Raw genomic sequence first — 23,702 nt, forward strand, 5'->3', positions numbered from 1 at the left:
GGAGCTGGGGTTGCAGTCCTCCTCCTCACATCTTCACCAGGGATGCTACAGCGCTAGTGAAGATGAGCCTCCTTCAACAAGTAAAGCTTGAATAGGAGAGAAAGACTATGGCCAATGCCACATGGCAGCTGTGAAACAGTTTGGTGAGACATGCAGAAACAGTCAGGATGGGGATGCACACTGAAAAGATGACAGGAGGGTCCATGTGGCATATCCAGGACAAATGTTTAATAGACAATGTTAAAGTGACTTTATTTGTATCAATCACTTGAAGTTTTGTGGCATTTGGACTACATTTGGTTAGAATAGAGCTCATTGTTTAAGAATCAAATACTTTCTGGCAGGAGATTATGGTGGTGACGATGCTTCAAGTACCAAAAATTATGTACATTACCCTCTGCATTTGTTCATGAAGCAGACTGATTTCTCTGTGGTACCAGACTACAGAAATACCTTCATTCTCTTGCCTGATGACAATCTCATCAAAAAACACGAGTTTAATGCTGGACCTGAGTTAAATGAAAATGTGGAAGAAATGCTGCAAAGTCTCTAATCTCAAATGACTGACTTGTTCCTCAAACACTGGAAAGGAGTTTTGTGGACTGGATGGACATAGACCCTTTAGGGGATAGTATCTGATTGCCTCGGAAATCTAATATTGGAAAGTCAAGGCAACAAATAAGAAAAATGAACAGATGGAAACATTATATAAATGTACAGAATTTCTGCACAAAATACAGCCCATCTATTTAATTTCTCCTACCCAAATATATACTTTTTCCAGGAGCAAGAAAGTATTTGCCAGAAGGAAATTTTCAAATATTTGACCTGCCACTCCTTGGAAAGGAACTACTAATCTTACCACAGGGGAAAACAGATATCCTTTAATGGAATCATGTTTGGGAAACTTTTTGGATCCCTCCTAAAGGAATAATCTCAAATCTTTTGTGTAAGGGAAAAAGAGTTGCAGATTAATTGATGAAGAAAATAAACTGGATGAATTAGATAATGGCTAATGGGAATAATGCCTCAGAATACAATTCTGTACTTCTATCCTCAGCACGGTATTTTTACACTACTTACTACTTATTGAGCACTGATGATGTGCCAAGGATACATATACTGTTTTATTTACCCTCACAATGATTCTAAGATACTTATTCTATTTCAAAGAAGGAAACAGAACTCATTCCATGAGGCCAACATCACCCTGATACCAACACCAGACAAAGATACCAAAATAAAAAAGAAAATTACAGAACAGTATCACTGATGAATATATATGTAAAAATCCTCAACAAAATACTAGCAAATTGAAGCCAACACTATGTTAAAAGGATCATATACACCATAATTGGGATTTATCCCAGAGATGCAGTGATTTTACAATATCCATAAATCAATCAATATGATAAACCACATTAACAAATTAAAGAATAAAAACCACATGATCATCTCAACAGATACAGAAAAACCTTTGATAAAATTTAATATCCATTTATAATGAAAAACTCTCCAGAAAGTGGGCATAGAGGGAACATACCTCAATGTAATAAAGTCCATATATGACAAACCCACAGCTAATATCATACTCAGCATGAAAAGCTGAAAGCACTTCCTCTAAGATTAAGAACAAGACAAGGATACCCTACTCTCATCACTTTTATTCAACATACTTTTGGAAGCCCTAGCCACAGCAATCACAGAATAAAAAGAAATAAATGAAATCCAAATTGGAAGGAGAGTGAAACTGTCACTGTTTGCAGATGACATGATACTATACATAGAAAAACCCACAAACATCACCAGAAAACTACTAGAGCCCATCGATAAATTTGGTAAAGTTGCAGGATAAAAAAATTAATACACAGAAATTAGTTACATTTCTATAAACTAGGAACAAAATATCAGAAAGAGAAATAAAGGCAACAATCCCATGTACCATAGCATCAAAAAGTATAAAATACCTATGAATAAACCTGCCTAAGGAGACAAAAGACCTGTACTTCAAAAACTGTAAGATACTGATAAAAGAAACTGAAGGCAACATAAACAGCTGGAAAGATATCCCACATTCCTGGATTGGAAGAATCAACAGTGTTAAAATGACCATACTACCAAAGACAATCTACAGAGTCCATGAAATCCTTATCAAAATACCAATGGCATTTTCACAGAACTAGAACAAATAATTTTAAAATTTGTATGGAAATGCAAAAGACCCTGAATAGTCAAAACAATCTCAAAAAAGAATAGAGCAGGAAGAATCATGCTCCCCGACTTCAGACTATACTACAAAGCTACAGTAATCCAAACAGTATGGCACTGGTGCAAAAAACAGACACATAAATCAATGGAACAGTATAGAGGGTCCAGAAATAAACCCACACACTGATGGTCAACTAACCTATGACAAAGGAAGCAAGAATATACAGTGGAGAAAAGACAGTCTCTTCAATAAGTGGTGCTGGGAAAACTGGACAACTACATGTAAAAGAATGAAATTAGAACATTCTCTAACACCATATACAAAAATAAACTCAAAATGGATTAAAGACCAAAATGTAAGACCAGATGCCTAGAGGTAAAACTCCTAGAGGTAACATAGGCAGAGCACTGACGTAAATCACAACAATATATTTTTGGATCCATCTCCTAAATTAAAAGAAGTGAAAGCAAAAGTAAACAAACGGAACCTAATTAAATTTAAAAGCTTTTGAACAGCAAAGGAAACCATCAACAAAATGAAAAGACAACCTACTGAATGGGAGAAAATTTTTGTAAATGATATGACCAATAAGGGATTAATATCCAATACATATAAACAGCTCATACAACTCAACATCAAAAAAAAAAAAAAAAAAAAAGAACGGATTAAAAAGTGGGCAGAAGAACTGAATACACATTTTTTCAGAAAGAAAATATAGATGGCCAACAGGCACATGAAAAGATGCTCAACTTCACCAATCATCAGGGAAATGCAAATCAAAACTGTAATGATTTGCACCTCACACCTGCCAGAATGGCTATCATCAAAAGGAACACAAATAACAAATGTTCACAAAGATATGGAGAAGAAGGAACCCTTAGTACACTGTTGGTGGAAATGTAAATTGGAGCAGCCACTATAGAAAACAGTATGTCAGTTTCTCAAAACTAATACTAGAACTACCATATGATTCAGCAATTCCACTCATGGGTATGTATCTGAAAAAAAACAAAAACATTAATTTGAAAAGATAAATGAACCTCAATGTTCACAGCAGCATTATGTACAATTGCTAAGATATGGAAGCAACCTAAGTGTCCATCAGACGAATGAGTAAAGAAGAAGTGGTATATATACATAATGGAATACTACTCAGCCATAAAAAAGAACAAAATTTTGCCATTTGCAGCAACACAGGTGGACTTAGAGGGCATTATGCTAAGTGAAATAAGTCAAACAGAGAAAGACAAACACTGTATGATAATCACTTATATGTGGAATCTTAAAAAGTACAAAAACCAGTGAATATAACAAAAAAGAAGCAGACTCACAGATACAGAGAACAAACTAGTGGTTACTGGGGAGAGAGAGATGAGGGGCATTATAGGGATGGGAGACTAGGAGGTACAAACTATTGGGTGAAAGAAGGCTACAAAGATGTATTGCACAACACAGGGAATACAGCCAATATTTATAATAACTGTAAATGTAGTATAACTTTTAAAAATTGTATAAAAATTTAAAAAGCAAAGATGAGAAATCAGAGATTTAGTCAGGGGTTGAATGATCCTTGTCAATCTTTGACTAGCCCTTGTCACCCTGGCCAGTAAGTGACAGACAGAATTCAAATCCAAGCCACCTGTATTCCAGACGTACTGGAAAGTGGCAGCAATGAATATAGTTGTTATTACAGAACAATTCCTAAAAGTGGGCAAGACCAGCAGAACCTTTACCAATGACCAAGGACAGAATTATCCCAAGAAGACCTATATTACATATTGACAGCCTAGAGAAATCAAACAATTATAGAAAATATGTCTTTTACACCACAGGAAGAAATTAAAGGGGAAAAGGATTCATTCACATCTAAATTAAAAGGAAAGATAAACTTAAAACACGCAGCAATCGAAGTTACTCTTACACCAGTTACAGATTTTCAATTTAAAAGTAAAGAAATAAAAGCATACTTCTAAGACATAATAAAGCAACTGAATAGCCAAGCTGTTTCATACAAACAAAAGATCAATACTTTTTTCAAAAGACACAATGCCTCTTTTAGTTTTGTCATTTTAAGTAAAAAGGAGATCAATAAAAAAGTAGTAGAAGAAAATGTATCTGTAGAACTTGTTTCCTTTCTCTAACCAATAAGCCAAAAAGACTCAACAACAATGCAATACAAAAATTTCAGAAATTCACTCAGGCCAAACTATAATGCTTAAGTCAAAAGTTTCAGTTCATATCCATATTACATCCAAACAAATATTTCAAAAGATAGACAGTTCACTGATTATTTTCATAGAAACTATACTGTTTCAACACTAAAGAAAAGAATAATGAGTCCCATAAACCCTCAGAGTCCAACCTATATTAACTTAGTATCACCAAGTACATATCGAGTTTCTGCTGAATTAAGTATGAGAAATAGTACATGTAACTGAATTGAGGAAAAGAACAGATGTGTATCAGAACTAAACCCTACACACGGTTCTGCCATACGTGGTCTGCACGTCCTTGAGTGTGTTCCTTCTGCTCCCCAGGCCTCAGTTTCCCCATCTGTAACATGAAGTACCTGGCCTGGATAATCTTTCAGTTCCCTTCAAGCTTTGAAATTACAGGACGCTGTATGACAGTATCACTTTCTAACCTCCTAAGCTATGCATAATGACTATGTGCCCCTGACAAGATCATAATTGGACTTTTCTCATTTCCATGATTCTAGTTTTCATCTCCATGCTTAAATTAAGCTATAATAAAGGTAATCTCATATTTGAACAAACTGTCACACCATCACATTATAAAAATCAAAATACTGTCTTAAATTCACATAACCATTAGCTTCTCCCTATAGAAAACCAAGCTTTCTATGAGGTCTGCCAAGAAAAATCACTAAATATACTTCCCTTTCTAACACTGAAGATTTCCTTGGCACAGGCTATTTGACCCATAAGTGTCAAATGGAAAAGTCAAAAAATAACAAGGCCTGCAGACTTAGCACACAGTAGGTCCTTAATACCTGCATGTTGAAAGGACAAATGCATCCACAATGGTAAAAGCTTCCCTTGTCTAGGACATTTTAACACCAATCCAGGAATGTTACAGAAATACCTGAAGCATCAACAGTGGTCAATAATATGGGTAGGTGTTAAAAATTACAGTAATCAAGCTGTTGTTTATAACCATGCCTTTGAGTTTGATAGTAGACTTACGAAAGAAAACTGAAAACTCACCCCATCTAGGCTCTTGAATAAGCCCATTCTAGATCAGAACAACACTGATGAACAGGCAGTAGGCCAAATCTAGGCCATCCAGAGAATCTGCAGTTTGGACAAGGAGTAGAATAACAATGGAAAGTCTGGAGATTTCTCTTGCCAAGATTTATGGTGAGAGGGAGGGTTAAATTAAGCACTGTTTGAGGTTGCTGCCCTCCACTGTTCAGCTCCCATGTGTGGAACTGTTACATTTAAAAGTTCCATTCAAATCTCAAAAGGAATATTTTATTGAGAAATTCCTTACTTTTCCCAAGAGAAGTTTCTATTTATCCTTAGCTAAGCAGCAACGGAAAGAGTCAATGTTCAGGTGGAAATATTACATATTACTATGCAATAAGGGTGCCACTGACAGAATACCATCAAGTTCATCATTTGAGACTCAGACACAAATCCTCTGAGAGGCCTACCCACACCACTCTTTCTAACACCGTCTAAATTTGAGGAAATGGTAGAAATCATCAATAAGAAAGACGTAGATTCAATTACATTAAAAAGCAAAATTTGTACACAAGCAAAGCTCACAATAAAGCTGAAAAGATACTACATGTATAGTAAATATCACAAATGATAAATATACTATTATATTTTTTCTATTGTTGTGTATGTAACAAATTGCCACAAATGTAGCAGCTTAAAACAATACGCATTTATGAGCCTACATATCTGTAAGGCAGAAGCACAGGCACAATGTGACTGGGAAGCACAAGGCTGAAGTTAAGGTGTCAGTGGGACTAAATTCTTGTCTGAAACTGGAGAAAAAATCTTCTAAGCACACTCCTGTTTACAGAACTCAGTTCTTCATGGTGATAGGATTGAGGCCCCTGTTTTGATGCCAGCTGTCAGGCCAGGAGTTGATCTCAGCTCCTAGAGGTGGTCAATGACCATTTCAAGTCTCGTCCCTTTCCATGTGGCCTCCTCAATCTTCAAGCCAGCAAAGGCATGACAAATCTTTCCCACGTTTTTAATTTATCTGACTTCTTCTTTTACTACTGCCAGTCAGAGAAAACTGTGCTTTCAAAGGGCTAATGAAGTAATAACTACTATGTAGGATTAGACCCATCCTGACAATCTCCCTTTCTTAAGAGTCAATTGTGCCGTATAAAATAATCTAATCACGGGAGTGAAAGCTAGCAAATTTACGGTCCCAGAGATTACTTGGGGCATAAACGCTGGGGGAGAGAGTATGATGAATCTTGAGTAATACCTTAGAATTCTGCCTACCACCATTATATGAAGAGATTATGCCATTTGGTGAAAAATACATTTCAACATATCAAATATAAATGAGAAAATAACATGGGCAAACAAGGCACATATAAGGAAAAGAATTGACAAGAAAAATTAAGAGCCATAGAAATGTCATACTCCTTGGCTGAGCCATACCATTCCTGGAAATACAGCCCCCACAAAAAAAAAAAAAAAAAAAAAAAATCTGTAAGAAAAAAAAGCTATGACATGAATATGTCAGCCTCCTCTGGGTTTTTCTAGCATCACATACACAACTCTAGAACAGCAACTTCTACATGATGTTTACCTACTGTCTCCGCCATGGTACTTGGAGCATCAAGTCCAGAAGCTGTATCTTATTTGTCCTGTTGTTCCCAGGCCCTAGAATGGTATTTGTACTCTGCAAATATTTGCTGAGAACCTATTATGTGATCATCACTGAGTGAGGCATCAAGACACACAATTGTATAATACATGCCCTGATATACCTCATTTCACATAACTTTTGTAAAAAGAAAAATAATATCAAAAGTTCTATAATCAACGTATGTGTAAAGTACTAGGATCATACAGGCCAATAGAAATGAGGTGACTTTTGGACCAGGCCTTGAAAACTAAGTGGAATTCACTAGAGAGACAAAGTCGATGGGGAAATGGGGGATTACAGGGAAAAAGAAACAGAGAATCTATTATGGAGCCATTCAAAATTATAATTATGAAATATATAAACCTATATTAAAATGTCTATATTAAGTGGAAAACTCTGTGTACCAAGTAGATCTTGGTTCTAACTGTAATTATGCAAAAAGAAAGTGTATAAATGCATAGATACAAATAGGGAAAAAAATCAACACAGTTTTCTAGAAGGAAGAATAATTGCTAATTTATTTCCTTATTTTATTTACACTGTACTTACATATTACATGCTATATTGTATATTATACTTATTCTTTGTGCTGCCAAAGAAATTTTAAATGAAAAGACACGGGGGAGTCCTGCTAACTGATAGAAAGTAGAAATACTCAATGTTGAGTCGATTTACCACCATTCTAACTAAAAGCCCTGATTGTAGGAAATGACGTACTCAGCCACTCATTAATCCCACAAACATCTGAGCACAAATAATGGGCCTGACACAGTGCAAGTCACTGGAGATACAGGAATGGGTAACACAGGCCCTGTCCTTAGAAATCTCGTGATCTGATGAATCACCACAGTGAGGTTGTATTTGGCAATTGTATTTTAATAATTGCTGAGAAGACAAAATTCTCTAAATGATAGTTCACTTCACAGGTGGAAGCCTCAGCCTGACAGAATGTAAAGCAGCTCACTACCTCAAGTCAGCCCCTAGCAGCAGGGCTAAGGCCTGTCATTGCTGCCAAGTAACTGTCTTCCCATGATCACAATTCAGATGCAGCAGCATCCTAAGCCACCTCGGTTCTAGCACAACAGAAGGCGATCCAGTCACTGCCTACACAGATGGCTCAGCAAGTCTGCAGATCCAACATCTTGGTTCACTAACAGAGTGACTGTTTTCATGCTTGAAGAATAATGTTTGAATGACTGATAATTCCAACACAAGTTTATTTACTGGATCTCAGTTTTCATGAGGAAAAAGTCAGGATCACTGTAATTTGTGTATTTCTATGTTTTATTTTATTTTGCCCTTGAATTTTTGGTCTCTCTTTATTCCTAATTCTTATCATGAATGGTCACCTGTAGCACTGAAGAAAGATACAAATCTCAATTTCACTCAAATTCCTGAAACTATTAGAAGAAGAATTAAAAGCAATATGAACTTCCAAGTGGTGAACACACTGTTGCCCCACTGAGACCACTTCTGCTGGCTACCAAGATGGGAGTTTTTCAGTGGAGAAGTGACTCCTTCCAAGCTGCAGGCTATTTGATGAACAAGTGAAACAAGAAAAGCAAAAACAGAAAACAAAAAGCCTTACCCAAAAACATAAGATCTCTCACTGTCTTCCTCATGGAACGTAACTCCAATTTGAGGACTTTTTGTTATAGGACCCTCATATTTCAGTAAATGGCTTCTTAGTAGGGTTTTATTATCTATCATTTACATGGTTAGAGTTGTACTTTATCAATTACTCAGAAGTAACAGAGTCAATAGCTTATTAAATCAGACATGTTATAAAGCACAATGGATCCATTTGGGTTTTCCCCCCTTTGATTTATATTTTTTCTTATTACCGTTGTCATCATCATCATCACAATCATATTTAACATTTATTAAGTAGTTTATGATATGTACCAGAAACTGAACACCACTCAAAGCACATACATATGTTAGGTCATTTCCTCCTCAAAACTACATTTTAAGCATTAGAGATCTAAGGAACTTGTCTTGGGTCACACTAATGATAAGATCTCTATCTTTCTAACTTCAGAGCTCAAACTCTTACCCACTGTATTAGTCTCTTAGAGCTGGTATTAAAAAAAAATTGCCACGAACTATATGGCTTAAAATAACACACATTTATCCTCTCATAGTTTTGGAGACCAGAAGTTCAAAATCAGTTTGGCTGGGCAGAAACCATGGTGTCAGTAGGGCTGCCCTCTCTCTGGAGACCCCAGGGGAGAAGTTCCTTGCCTCCTCCAGCTTCTGGTGTCTGCCAGCATTCCTTCTCTATCCCTACATCACTCCAGTCTTCAAGGTTAGCATCTTCACATCTCTATCAGCTCCATCTTCACACCACATTCTCCTCTATGTGTAGTCAAATATCAAGATCCTTAATTACACCAGCCATGTATGGTGATAGTCATCAATTCCAAGGATTAGGAGGTGGATCTTTTTTTCCTAGGGAGGGGGAGTCTGTTTTCCAGCCTACCACAATGCTAAACTCTACTGCTTCTCAAACTGATTTGTTCATGGGTTCTTGGTGTGTTGGTGAATTATGCTAGCCCAGAAAGACACCACAGAGAGTTGTATACAGTCTCTTTGAGACAAGTCAGCCATGCAAGAGAGATAAACCTAAGACTAGAACCAATAAAGTAAGACAAACACACGTATGGACTTGTCCTGGAGATCACCAAATTCTAGCTCATCAGCTCCATTCCAACAATTGAACACCAGTCTCCTTATCTCAGTGATACTTCTGCAAAGCCACAAACAAACAAACTTTAAACCAATGCACCACTTCTTCAAAAGGGCAGACATTCTCATGCCTTGGCCTTAGCTCATGCAATTTTGTGTCCTTATGCCTACTGAAATGCTGCTCTCCTCAATGCTCTGCCATCATATATCTGTAAAGTCTTTCCTGATGTCCACACTCAAAGTAACTCCTTCCCTGGCATTTGGTTTCTATCTCTTCAGTGCCACTTGTCTTTAGTCCTGACTCATATAGTTGCTTATGTATATATGTATCTTCCTAGAGAGTACAAGGTCCTGTAGAACAGAGACTGTCTGTCTTCCCAGTGTCTGGCAGAGAATTGGGCACAAATTCCAACAAAATCTGCATTAGACAGAAGGAAGGAAGGGTGCAAAGGAGGGAGTTAGAGAGGAAAATGTGAAGGAAAGGGAAGGGAAGAGAAGGGTAAACATTAAGGCCTAGACTGCTTTAAGAGAATAGAAGGAGATACAGTTCTTTCCAACACTTATCTGTGAAAGCCCTGAAGAAAGAAAATTTTCAAAAGTGTCTGAAACAGTACCAGAGAGCAAGTGCATGGGCATTTATTGGCACACTCTAAGCCCTAGAGTGCAGGGAAACAATTCCTAAAGAAAGGCATGCAGACTTCTGCATCAGAACCTCCGCATCAGGATGCTTGTCAATTGCAATTGTAAGGGCATCTCCTAGACTTGCTAAATATGAAGTCTGGGGTGCTGGGAGATAGGAATCAGCATTTAAAACAAGATTCTGGGTGATTCTGATGCCCACTAAACTGTGACATAACCATTACTCTTGTAGGAAAGGAGAAAATCAAACAGCACCCTACAGATTTTGTTTTCTTTTGGTTTGATTCCCAAGGTCTAGTACTGGACTCAATGGCCATTTTCCTTTCAAGGTAAAAATGAAAGCCCAGTTTCTGAAATGACAAGGTTGCAAGTCTACAATATGTTCCAAGGAAAAATGCCAAAGACTCAGAAAGGAGATTTGGGAAAGGTGCCAGGATGATTCAAACTGAGCCCCTCTAGATTATGAAGATATTACTTTAATCAGCCTGGTCATAAAAATGATAGCCACAATTTGCCTGACACATCCAATCAATGACAGCCTTATGCCAGTTTGTGGTCTTCTGTCAGCTCAATTATTTTTCACTGACTCAAATTCTTTTTGAAGATGCCTCAGGGCTTGAGAAATTATAAGGAACTCCCTGGTGTCCCCTCCTGGAGTTATATCATAGATCTTATTGATCCTGGGCTCCATTCCTCATTCCTCAAATTCCTTCTTAGAAATGATTTGTTACCAGCCTTCCTCAATCTTCTTATAAAATGTAACAGTTCATGCCAGGGTGCAACTAATCTCATACAACACTTCACCCCCATCACCCCCTCAGAGCTACAGATACCTACAGAAGATGACATCTAGGGAGGAGGCTCCTGTCACCAGGCTGTGGACAATAAATCACCCTATCATTTTTTATTGGGTTCTTTTGTTCCATCATTTTTAAAGGACACATTTGCTTTTCAAGGATCAATACTCAATTTAACTTTCTATACACTATAATTCAAATCTTTAAGAAGTGAAGAAAATGTGTTTCTGGTTTTAAAGTTATTTTAAACCATAACCAGGTCTTATGCTGAGCCCAATTAATAAGGGTCATTCTTGCGAATTCTAAGCACAGAGTGTGAGCTATCAGAGGCAGGTTACATTTCTTCCTTACTGTCAAAGAATATTGCTTTAATAGATATTTTTAAATAAAATAATGAGCTGCAAATCAGTCTAATTAGAGAATCTGTAAGTGCTCAGGAGATGTAAAATTGTAAGCTCTAAAGAAATAACTTCTTTTGCTCATTATTTCTTGCTATGGATGCTATAAAACACATTCATGACCAGTAACTTTTCTATATGTAAAGACAGAATTATAGTCACAGGATTATTTAAGATATTTTGGTATTATTTCACCAATAAGTTAAAATTAACAATCTGCCTATTTAATTTAAAAATGTTCTTACATGAACAAATAAACCTCACTTAACTGTCTTGATATACCATCAAATGCTAGTACCATCCATCCACACATTTTAAGGAGGACTTGGTTAAACACAAATGGAACTGTAAATGAAACCAGTTTTATGCATTTTAAATAACTTATTTTTAAATGTTCTCACAAAGCTTAAGCAGATCTCTTCAATCTCATGGACTGGACATGTTTCTGAATTAATTTCCACCCAGAAACCCATGGGATGAAAATTCTAACTGTGTGATAAATTAAGTTGCCAAACGAAATGGATTAGCGATCAGTGAAATTGCCTGATAAGCTGTCAGATTCACTTTGAATTGGGATTCATCCTCTTTCTCCACCTGTTCATTAAGCTCCAAGTTCATGGCAACTCCAGTGACTGACTGCACATTAACAAGCTGTTTAGGTGGGAGGTGTAGCTAGTCTAGTCAACATTCTTATACTTATACAGTCATTTAAACATAATTCTCTGGTAATTTATTCTGTTCACAATCCCAGTGTGGGAAAATATACCTCTACCCTGAAGTTTAATTTTGGACACAACAGAGATGTGACGTGTCATAAAATTAAAACTTAACAAAGCAAACCAGATTCACCTGAAGGTCAAAAGAAGCTGGGGAAATTTAATGCCATAAATTTGCTTTCTCAAACAGTCACAAAAATGAAAAGAGCAGTGGAAAAAGCTGTTGCCTTTGCACTGATAATATGCCAAAATAAAATATTTATTTCTGTCCCTATTCTAAAGCAAATACTGACTGCTTCTGTAACCAGAAAACTAAACCAGCTAGAAATGTTGAAAAATAATTCTCAACCTTTCTTTCTTCAATGACCAAAATCTTGCTTTATAAAACACCAAGTTTAATAAACCACTTGTCAATAAAAAAGCACCAAATTTGAGGTATAAATAAGAATATTGTTTTTATTCAAGTATCAAACATTGACCCTTTCCTTTTTAAGTATACAGAATTTACTTCATAAAGTAAATTCACCAAACACAAAGGTAATCAAAACGAGTAAGTCTCTGAAATTGCTGACATTTTAAAGATTTGTATAGCATGAAAATATAAGGATGCCTACTACTGATAAGCTATTTTTCTTCACCATTTATGGAGCCTAATTTTTATATGAAGTAATGATTAGAATTCAGAAGTCAATGTCACTTTTCCCCTTCCCTACACTTATAAACCAAGGTCTTAGTTGAAGAAAAATTCAATAAACAGCCAGATGACTATGATTACATTTAGCCAACAGAACAGAATGAATGTCATCCACATGTTTTTGAGCCCACAAGCAGCAACTCCTCAAAAGTTAAAAATAAAGAAAAATAAGTTAGAAATTAAGTTGGCCAGTATGTGGAACAAATAAAATATACACTTTCTTTGGTTGAACTTAATCGATGTGTACATAAAATTGTTTTTCAATTTTTCCATGTAACTTTAAAAATAAAAAATTTTTAAAGTAAAAAAAAGCAGAGAGGATTCCATATACAGTTGCACATGAACATTAGACAGCCCCTATACCTCATTAAATGTCACTTAGCATCGTTATAAAGTTCAGTTTTTACTTAAATTTAACCATAATCAACTCCTGACAAGTTATGCAATCACAAGAGAAACCATAGCAGATGGTATTTGTATTTATTAACCACCACAGAATTAGAATTCACATCCCCATTCCCTTCATCCTAATGGAAGCACAGCTACCTGCCCTTCCAGGGGATTGGTCTCCTCCTCTACAATTTCAGTCCCACTAGCTCAGTCCACATGGAAAGTAGCAATGACAGGGCTTAGTCTGACTCAGAAGCTAGGGACACTTTCAGCAAATGTCAAGACTCTTTACAAAGCAAAGGTGCTCTGGCTTACTTGGCACCTAGGGAAAACCACCCATTCTAGCCCCAGGGGTGGGCTCTGAGATTTTCTTGGCTAGGGTAATGAATGGCTCAAAGTTTCAGAGAAACCATGCTGCTCGATGACCTCCAAGAATCAAAGCCATAGCCATAAGATGTCCCCAGTGCCAAGTGCTGTGCTGGATGCTAGCTAGTACTCTGAAAGTGGGTGGGGAAAAAAGAAAAAACATTCTCTCTCCCATTTCAAGGTACTTCAATGCCTCTTTCCCCGCCATCTTGAATTTCAGGAACAGAAGAGTGGCAAGGAACCTGAGCTACTGGATTTCTCAGTTGAGAAACATTCAGCACTGCTCTCTTCAGGCCTCCAACCAGCCCAACCCCACCCAATGCTTCCTGGCTACCAACACCAAGTTGCTTCTACCTTATAGGTGTCAATTTTATAGGTAAAATCCTGCTTTCAATTCTAGAAAGTAATACCAAAGTTTACATGCCCTATCTTCAAAGAAATGGAAATTAAAACAACAATGAAGTACATTTCAAAGGCGTAGGTTAAAAAAAATCAAATTTAATACTGATGAAGTCTGAGGAAATACATAGTCTTTTAACTTGAGAAATATAAGTTCATTTAATTTTTCCATAGAGCTATTTGGTTACATATATCAATGTTTAAAAACTTTCATACTCCCATAATTTCTCTCCAAGGAATGTATTCCAAGGGAATAACAAAAGATTTTTGGTAAAGATTTATCTGCTAGGATGTTTGTTTCAGCCTGCTTGTAACATTAAAAAATATGAAACAATCTAAATTTCCAACAATGAGGGAATAGTTAAACAAACATTCGTGTGTATGACTGACTATCATGCAGCTATTTAAAATGACATATAAAAATGACTGTAGTATTAAAAAAATTGAGCAGTATTTTCCAAACTTCAGAATATATCTATGAAATTAAAAGAAAATAACCTGAAGCATAAACACTGAACTTATGATGTATATGTTTGGAAACATTATGGACTATATTTTACTTTTTTGTATTTTATATTTTCCCCATTTTAAAGTATTCCTTTGTAATCAAATCCCTCCCAAAATATTTTTTAAATCCAACTGACGAGTATGTGTAAGAAACAAAATATAAATTTCCCTAAGTGCACTGAAGAATTTTCAAAGAAAGAAAAAAAATTCTAAAAACACGGTACAAATGCCCAGGTAGCTCCCATCATTTTCCTCAGCATTTTTGTTTGTTTGTTTGTTTAGTCCCTCAAAGCCTCTTGAGAACTGTTACTACTTAACTCCAAGGGGTATTCCCTAAAAAAATAGTGACAACAGAGGTCAAAAACAGAAGTTGAAAACTCAGAGGAGAATTTCCTGGAAGCCATCCATCCCCCTTGGCAATTATTTTCTTTTGAGAATTATCTTCTAATTTCTTGGAGGATTTAATGTTTAGTTTGATTCCACAAATTCCTTCAGAAAAAAAATGGTAGATCAGAAAAACAAAGAAGTGATGGGTCAAAGAACAGAAATATTTTGGAAAACAAGTTGGGATGCAGAGAGCTAAATAACAAATGAAAAATGATACTTTTAACACATCACAAAGCCTTTTTTTCATTTATCCTTTCTGTCCATCCTCAAAGAGATCCTATCTAGCCTCACATTAGATAAAGATACCAATCTTACAGCTGGAAGCTCACACTTAAAATCTGTAGCCAGTATTAAGAACTCACCTCAAAAAAAAAAAAAATAGTTCTACACCCACACCTGTCTACGCAAATCTCTCTCAGGTTGGTCAAATGACAGCTATCCACAGTGGTGATTAAGAAACTTTCCAGTAGGTTCTGATGTGGCACAGGAGGGAAAGCAATGGGAGAGAATGATGGATAGGAATTTTTTCCCCTTTGCTTGGCTGAGCTGGAATGGGTGCTGGGCTGGAGCTGCAGAGATGGAGGAAGAGGTGGTTTCTGAACACTGCTGTCCCTGTGATAAGAACTACTGCTCCCAGAAACTTCAACACTGTCATTCTAAAAGTAATTTGTAGCTAGCTACTGTTTAATAGATGGTTATCCCAAATTAGAGGTCTGAAATTTCAGCAAGTTTATAATGAACCCTTGGGTTTTAATATTGCCTTAGACTCTAAGGTGCCACTGAGTTCTTCAGAAGCAATGAAAAACTGATTTAAAAAATGGAGGAAGTATTTTAAGGAGAAAAAGCAATACACTTAAGGGCTCAGTCAAGAAGAAAGAAATAATGGAAAAAAATGGAAAATGAGTTTCATTTTGTCTATTTGCTTAAAACTTAAAATAACTGTTCCTTTGTGGTTAACACTTTAACTGTAGTTCAACTTTTCTGACAGGGTGAACTCTCTAATAAAGACCTAAATGCTCTGTAGTTAGAATCTTAGGCTTCCTTTTAATTAGTAGTTTTATTAGATGTTTACAACAAAAGCCTCAATCTGTCAACATAAAACTTACAGAATTGTAAATTTATATTTATTCAGATAACTGTTTAACTACAATCTCCCACTAGTTTGTAAAGTTAAGCACTTAGATGATATCTGTTTTTCTCACCATCTTATCACTCATAATTAGCACAGTGCCTGTCACACAGCGGATAATTAATATTTATTTGTTGAATGAACAAATGAATAAATTATGAAACATCTGATTACAAGCATTCCCATTAAAATCAAGAATAAGCAAGAATGTCTTATCAGAACTAATTTAACCTTGTCATCATGTAGTGGCTAATGCAATAAAAAGGACAAGGGAAATAGAATGTATAACGATGTATATCTCTAGAAAACCCAAGAGAATCAACTGAAAAGCTACAAAAACTAAGACAGGCACTTATTAAATTAATAGCCTTTCTATATTACTGAAAATAATTTGATAAAATAAGTAACAGAAAAAAATGGATCCCATCCATAACAGCAACAAAATTATAAAGTTGCTAGGATAAAACAACTGTATGAGACCAATATGATGAAAACTAAAACTTTACTGAGGAATATTAGGGAAAAGAAATTTAAATAAACTTAACAACCAGCACCATTCATAGACAGGAAGATTCATTATGCTAAAGATTTCAAAACTCCCTGAATAACCTAAATTTCTAATCAAAATTCTACTGATATTTCTGGGATTTTTGTTGTAATGTAACTTTTGGGTTTTTTGTTTGTTTGTTTGTTTTGATTTTGAACTTGACAAAGTAATTCTAAAATTTATCCTATAGAGTAAAAGGACAAGATTCAAAAAGAATAAATACAAAGGCAGACAAATGGCAGAGTTTGAGGGAGGAGTCACACAATCCCAAACAGAATACATGTGTGAAAGGCACAATAATTCAAAAAATGTACACCACCACCTCACACCTTTCATGAGCATAAATTCTATGTGCAATTTAATATAAATCAAAAAAATTTTTTTAAGGTAGAGGCAAAGGATATACATTATTTTTAATATATAATAAGCTGTCCCTCAATTAAAACAAGACAAACGTCCAAAAGAAAACCTAGTTAGAAACATGAACATAAAATCTTAAAAAACACAAATGCCCAATAAGTATTAAAAAAAAAAGCATTCAACATCACTAATAGTAAAACAAATTTAACAATATTAATCACTACTAAATTGGTAGGTTTGATTTTATAATGATGTGACCTGGTATTTACAAGAATTTGCATTTATATATCACCCTTGAGAAAGTACAATATTCTTTCTAACAAGTGATGGATATCAAAGTCATTTTTTAAAATATTATGCCTTTTACCTAGTCATTCCTAATATATTTTGATGCTATAAAAATTTTGGCATGAGGACATTCATTATAGCTTTATTTATAAAAATGAAAAAAATGAAATAATCACTTAAAATCATGTTCTTAACATTTAACGATGTGGAAAATGGGATACATATAAGTGGAAAAAAAGTAGCTTACAATACAGCAGTTATAGTATTGTTGCAAAGTAAACAACCTATAGTTGAACATATGCACACATTTTAAAGACTATAAGATATAAAACAAGTATTAAAAGTGGTTATCTCTGGACTAAAAGTTGACATATTTTTCCATTTACACTTTTTGGCATTTCCCAATTTCCTTAATAAACAGGCATTAATATCATATTCAGAAAAAAAGTTACACATTTTTTAATTACCAATATTATAAGACATTAAATGGGACTCATTGTTAAGCCATATCTATGATGTAAAAACAAACTACTTATATAACCTTATTTTGAATGTGACTTTAAGACTACATTGCAGGGTTTTTTTAATATCTTTATTCAGTAAAAAATGGAAGGCTTTGTGGGATATCTCACATGTGGAAATAGACGTATGACTTTTTTCTGAAATTGCTTTTTCTAAAAGCAGGTTTGAGACAATCATTCCTAAAACTGTTTTCTCTGGTTTTGATCTTCCCAAAAGAAAAGTAACAGAAGTAACAGTAGTAGTAGCAGCAGCAGCAGCAGAAACAGCAGCATTAGTAGTAATAGTAGTAGTAGTAGTAAAAGTAGTAATAATAATAGTACTTTCACAGTATGATACTTTGTTTCTAAGTGCTGCTACCTATAGGAGGAAAATTTATTACAGGCATGTTTTTATGAACTTAATAAGGAACTACATAAAACAATCCCATCCTCAGCTACAGGAAAATAACATTCACATTTTTACTTTATTTCTTCACTGACACAAGCACTAGGATGGATTGTTAGCTACAAACTATTATTAAATCTGATTTCTCAAAAAATTGATTTTGTCATAGTATATTTTCCACATGCATTTAAAAAATTACTATGTGATCTATGTCATAACACTATTTTTAAAAACAATATAGAAAATATCAAGTATTGGTATGGATATAGAGCATGCTTAGTAGATAGCAGTATCTGCTAAATATGAACACACATATACCCTACGATAAAGCCATTCAACACTCAGATGTAAACCCAACAGGAATATATAGATAACCTACTCACAAAAATACACATACACACAGACAAATGCGTTAGAGTGGTCACTGCAGGGTAAAAGACCCAAAATTAAAATTACCTAAATGCCCATCAGCAGTAGATTGGATACATAAATTGTGGCATATTCACAAAATGAAATATTACATAATAATAATGAAAATGAATGATCTGTATCCATACACAATAATGTAGATCAATCTTACAAACATAATGGTGAATTAAAAGAACCAAACATTGAGGAGTATATACTACATGGTTCCATGGCAAAACTAATATATGCTACTAAAAGTCCGAACAGTGAATACACTACCCGGTATTCACTACAGGATATCAGGATGCCAAGAGCTCTTCCAGGGTACTGATAATGTTCTGCCTTTTGATCTGAGCGTAGTAACACAGGTGTACCAACTTCTGAAAATTTCCTGAGCTCTACACTTATATGTGTGTGTATGTGTGTGTCTATTATGTATTTTGTGTTTTGCTCAACAAAATGTTAAAAGAAAAAATATATATGAGGGAGTTCTTTCATGATAATGTAACAGTTCTATATTTTGATGGTGGCGGTGGTGGTTCACACGGGATAAATTTGCACAGAACTAGTCACACACACGAATGCAAGTTAAAAATGATGAAAATTAAATGAAATCTATAGTCTAGTTAATAGTAATGTACCACTGTCAATACCTGGTTTTGATATTGTAATATAGCTATATGATGTCACCACTGGGGAGGGCTTACACAAACGCCTTTGCACTATTTTTGTAATTTCCTGTAATTATTTCAATATAAAAACTTCCAAAAAAAAGTGGTCCTGAGTATGAGAGTCTGACCTGAATCTAAAACTTGTGTTACTGCCCTACATACCCTATTGTCTACCAAATCAAATAGATATATAATAAACTACATTAAAATACATGCATTATTTCCAAAAGAGAAGAATATAATATATAGGAGGCTCATTCTGGGTCACATTTAAAGAAATCTAAGGAAGGTCAAAAAGTACTTTATTAAGAAAAAATTTTAATTTCATTCATGGCAACTAAGACCAGGTGTTTCAACGTACTAATATGGACGTGAAAAGAGAACTTTAAAAGTCCGATAGAAAGTGATGACTGGGCTGCTTTGGCTCAGTGACTGGGCACTCTGCCTCTCATTCCCCTCTCGCCAGAGGCAGCTCTGGAGTTTCCTGCCACGTTGCCTTGTTCACAGGAAAGGTTAACAGCTGCTCCTCTCCTTACACACCAGGCAAATAAACCGCACAGCAGAAAGCTGTAAACAGAGTCATTACACTGAATGTTTGGCATCTCTGTCCCATCCACCTAGGAACTTCCTGATGAGGTTGTCCTTGTGAGATGCAGAACATGGCCAAATTATAATTATCTCAGCCAGAGAGGTGAGCTAAATGTACCAAATGGTTTTCCGAAGTTGCTGCCTGCCTTCATGTAGACTCATCAAACCCGTTTACTACGTAAAAGCTATGAAAAACTTACGCATACAGGCAAGGACAAAGAATCAAAACAGTGATAGGATATTTTCCTGTTAGTGATGTGTTCCTGTTTAGCACCATTTTATTTTAGTTCAATAAAAATTACCTCCAAAATTATTTTTTTTATTAACCAAATAAATCATTTTTTAAAAAATCAGAGCCAAATTGTAATTCACCATGTCAAGTCCGCAGCACTGAACGTGCTATGGGTCAGAGGTGCTACAAATTCAACTACATGTAGTTCAATTTAACAAATATACAGTATCAAGTGTTTTTTAAGAACATAAGGATAAAACATTGCATTGGGAGACAACACAAAAAGTGAAAAAGACACCAGTCTGTAGTCTTAAAGGGGAGATAAACAGGTATACAGTTAACAAAACCCAAGAAAAATCATAATTACTGCCATTATTAAGCATGCTAACATGGTAAACTCAAAGTTATGTTAAAAACAAGAAAGAGAAAACTTTAAAAAGTGGTCTTAAGGTATTTAAGAAGGAATAAATATCAATTGTACTCCACAGGGCAAAACTGGGATCAATGGCTAGAAATTACAAGAATATAGAGGAGGGCCAGTGGTATGTATGTCTGTATATGTATATATAGACAGAGATACAGATGCTTTCAATTTTTTTTAACTGAAGCTCACATGTCCATAGAATTTAGGGCAAAATAAATCATTGATGACTTACTAACTACAGGGGTATCTAATGAAACCTCTGTACTGGAGAGGAGTTCATGGAACTCCTTCCACGAGCCTGTCCTCTCCAGAGGCCCCTCAGGATCACACAAAGCATCCTGTCACCCAGCGTCACAAGTGAACAGTCCATAGAAACTAGATATAAGGGAGACTTGTAGCTATGAGGTGATCTGAGGATGGAATTCTATCCAAAGGAGTGATTCACACTAGGTGGAGATTAAATGACCCAGACACATCTTTTCTTATGAAGAGTTTTACATTTTAGAGAGGCCCCAGAGAAGAAAGGAACTACAGAAGCATCAGAAGAAGAGAAAGAGAAAAATTGATCTCTGATCATGGAAACGCAGACACAGCACAAAGCAACTGATAGCCAACTCTGAGAGAGGAACAAGCTGACTAGGCTTCCACACTTTCAGTGGGCAGAACTACACTATACCCTGAACAATGTTCCAGTTCTCCATGAGACCCATCTGTCCGCCTTCTAAGGCATGTTCCTACTATCCTGTGTGAATTCACTCATCAGCAGAAGGAAACGTGAGATGATGTTGAATTTTACCTGAATTCTGTACTCCTGGAAAGCAGTGATTGTCAAGAAATTACCCCCCACCCTTTTGTGTTCTGGAAAACAGCTTACTACAAAGAACCGTTCTTCCCCATACAACAAAGGCAAAACTCACAGTGACCCCTTGTAACCTATAAGGCCAAGACGCAGACCCTCCAAATTCCCATTCTTTATCTCATAAGTGATTAGCTGAACTATTTGTCCCCATTGACCATTCTGATTGATCAATGCCTGTTAACTGGACTTGACCAAACTTTAACCAGGCTTCTCTCCTTCCCCCAAGCTCTTGAACTTTGACCCACTCTTGAGCAAAGGAAGTGATCAACCTGCCTTTAATGGTCCCTCCCAAGAATCAGCTGGCCTCAATGAAAAACATTCCCTGATCAACAGTCCAGTCATGCCACTCACTCATCCCACTGTCCCGCATCCAATTCTTTCTAAAAGAAAAGCCCTTTTTTGCTTGAACTTTGAGGTGTTCATAGATTGTTGGGCCAATTGATGTCCTTCAAAGTCCAACGACCCCCATTTCTGGGCTCTCAGATGTCTGCCTGTGATCCCTCAACAGATAAAGTACATTCTTTGCTGGGCATGTTTCTCCTAACAAACTAATAGCCCTAGGTAATAATCTCACAATAGCTCAGGCTGGCTTGTTTCAAGCCACCTTATCAAAGTCATAAACCCCACTGCCCTTCACAGACTCTAAACTTCTTACCTCACCTACAGCCAATCAGAGACTTATGCACAAGATGATCAGGCACCTTGTGACATGATCTTGTGAAAGACCACAACAACCAGCCCACGGGGCTCACACAGGCACCTCCTGTCTGTGTGGCCCACTGTTATCTGTGGCAGCACACCCTAATAAACTCCTTTCTATTCTCATACTTTATCTCTGGTAAGTTCTTTCACCAAATCGCATGTCACTGCCACACTGACCAGCCACCCCATTGTGTCCCACAACATAGATCTCATGGTCCAAGTGGTTCTTCCTACTTTGATATTTTCCCTCCTCCTATTGTGATACTCCACCTCCCCTTATTGTAATCATCTTTTTGGATAAAGTCTCTCTTTACCTAAGTCTAGATTTATTTTTATTTGACACTTTCAATTTGCAAAGGGCCTAACTTTACAAAATACAAATTAAAATCATTAAATACTCTCTTATTATTGACATTTATTTTTATAGGATCACAACTATTATGCATTTCTTGATATACAGCCACATCATAAAATACATAGAAGATAGAGACTACCATAAATAACACACTATTTTCCCAATGTTCAAACACAAAAATTACTTAAGATCATTAATTATTAAATTAATTAAAATAAAGCATTTAATATCAAACATGAGAAGCTGAACCTGAGACAGGAGGGAAAGGGGCAGGGCACAGCCATTCAAGGAATGATGAAGCAATTAACACCAAAATGGTAGAAGATTCAACTCCCTGGAGGCCTTGAGGCTCAAGATGGCAGGAGATTTGACTTCCAGTAAACCTTGATCTTCATTATATGCTCATTGTAATATATTAACATGGTAAATGACACTCCCACAGGCACCATGACAGCTTCGACGCTGACCATAAAAAGTCAAAGAGTGGGCAGTGGCCCAATTCCTGGGAATCTCGGCCCCTTCCCTAGAGTAGTTGGAATGGTCCTCTCATTTGTTGGCATGTGAAGCTACCTAGCTGATAAAAACTGGCAGCACTGCGCCTCGTGGCCTCTCTTGCTCCCTCGTCTTCAGAGATGCCCACACTCTGTCTATGGAGTGTGTACCTACTTTCACTTTAACCTGAGCACCCAATCCCCACACCTTATGGCTTTTCTCTTACCTTCTGAAACAGCCTACACTCTATGTAGTATATACTTCTCTAAATAAATCTACATTTACTCAACTGTGGCTCGCTTTTGAATTCTTTCCTGCGTGAAGCCAAAGATCCACACTTGGCGGGGCATGTCCCAGAGGCTCAGCTGAGACCTAGGGCGCAGCCCTCCTCTCACCACACATTCAGTTTTCCTGTACCAAAACCAAACAGCTGAGGTTTGGAAATTGCATAAATAATTTCTTTATATTTTACTTTTATCTGGTATAGATCAATCGTCTCTTTACAAAGTCAAAAGAAGGAAACATTCGATGAACTTGTTATGTTGGCCACCTATTAACTGAAGCATTAAACCAACAATAATACAGCTGCTAAAGTTCTTTCTGAGGAACTGTCTGCAACAATCTGCCACTTTTCCAGTGGTCCAGTACCCTAGTTTCAACTTAGCATGGATACCATATAGAGTTAGCA

General features: G+C 36.1%; 1 protein-coding gene across 3 annotated transcripts in view; it reads right to left on the reverse strand.

The window, feature by feature from the left end:
• Positions 1–23,702, reverse strand: part of MACROD2 (mono-ADP ribosylhydrolase 2) — a 1,866,240-nt gene that overhangs the window by 1,753,976 nt on the left and 88,562 nt on the right. The gene's annotated exons all lie outside the window — the stretch shown is intronic.

The sequence above is a fragment of the Camelus ferus genome, chromosome 19 (assembly GCF_009834535.1).
Source record: "Camelus ferus isolate YT-003-E chromosome 19, BCGSAC_Cfer_1.0, whole genome shotgun sequence".
Lineage (NCBI taxonomy): Eukaryota > Metazoa > Chordata > Mammalia > Artiodactyla > Camelidae > Camelus > Camelus ferus.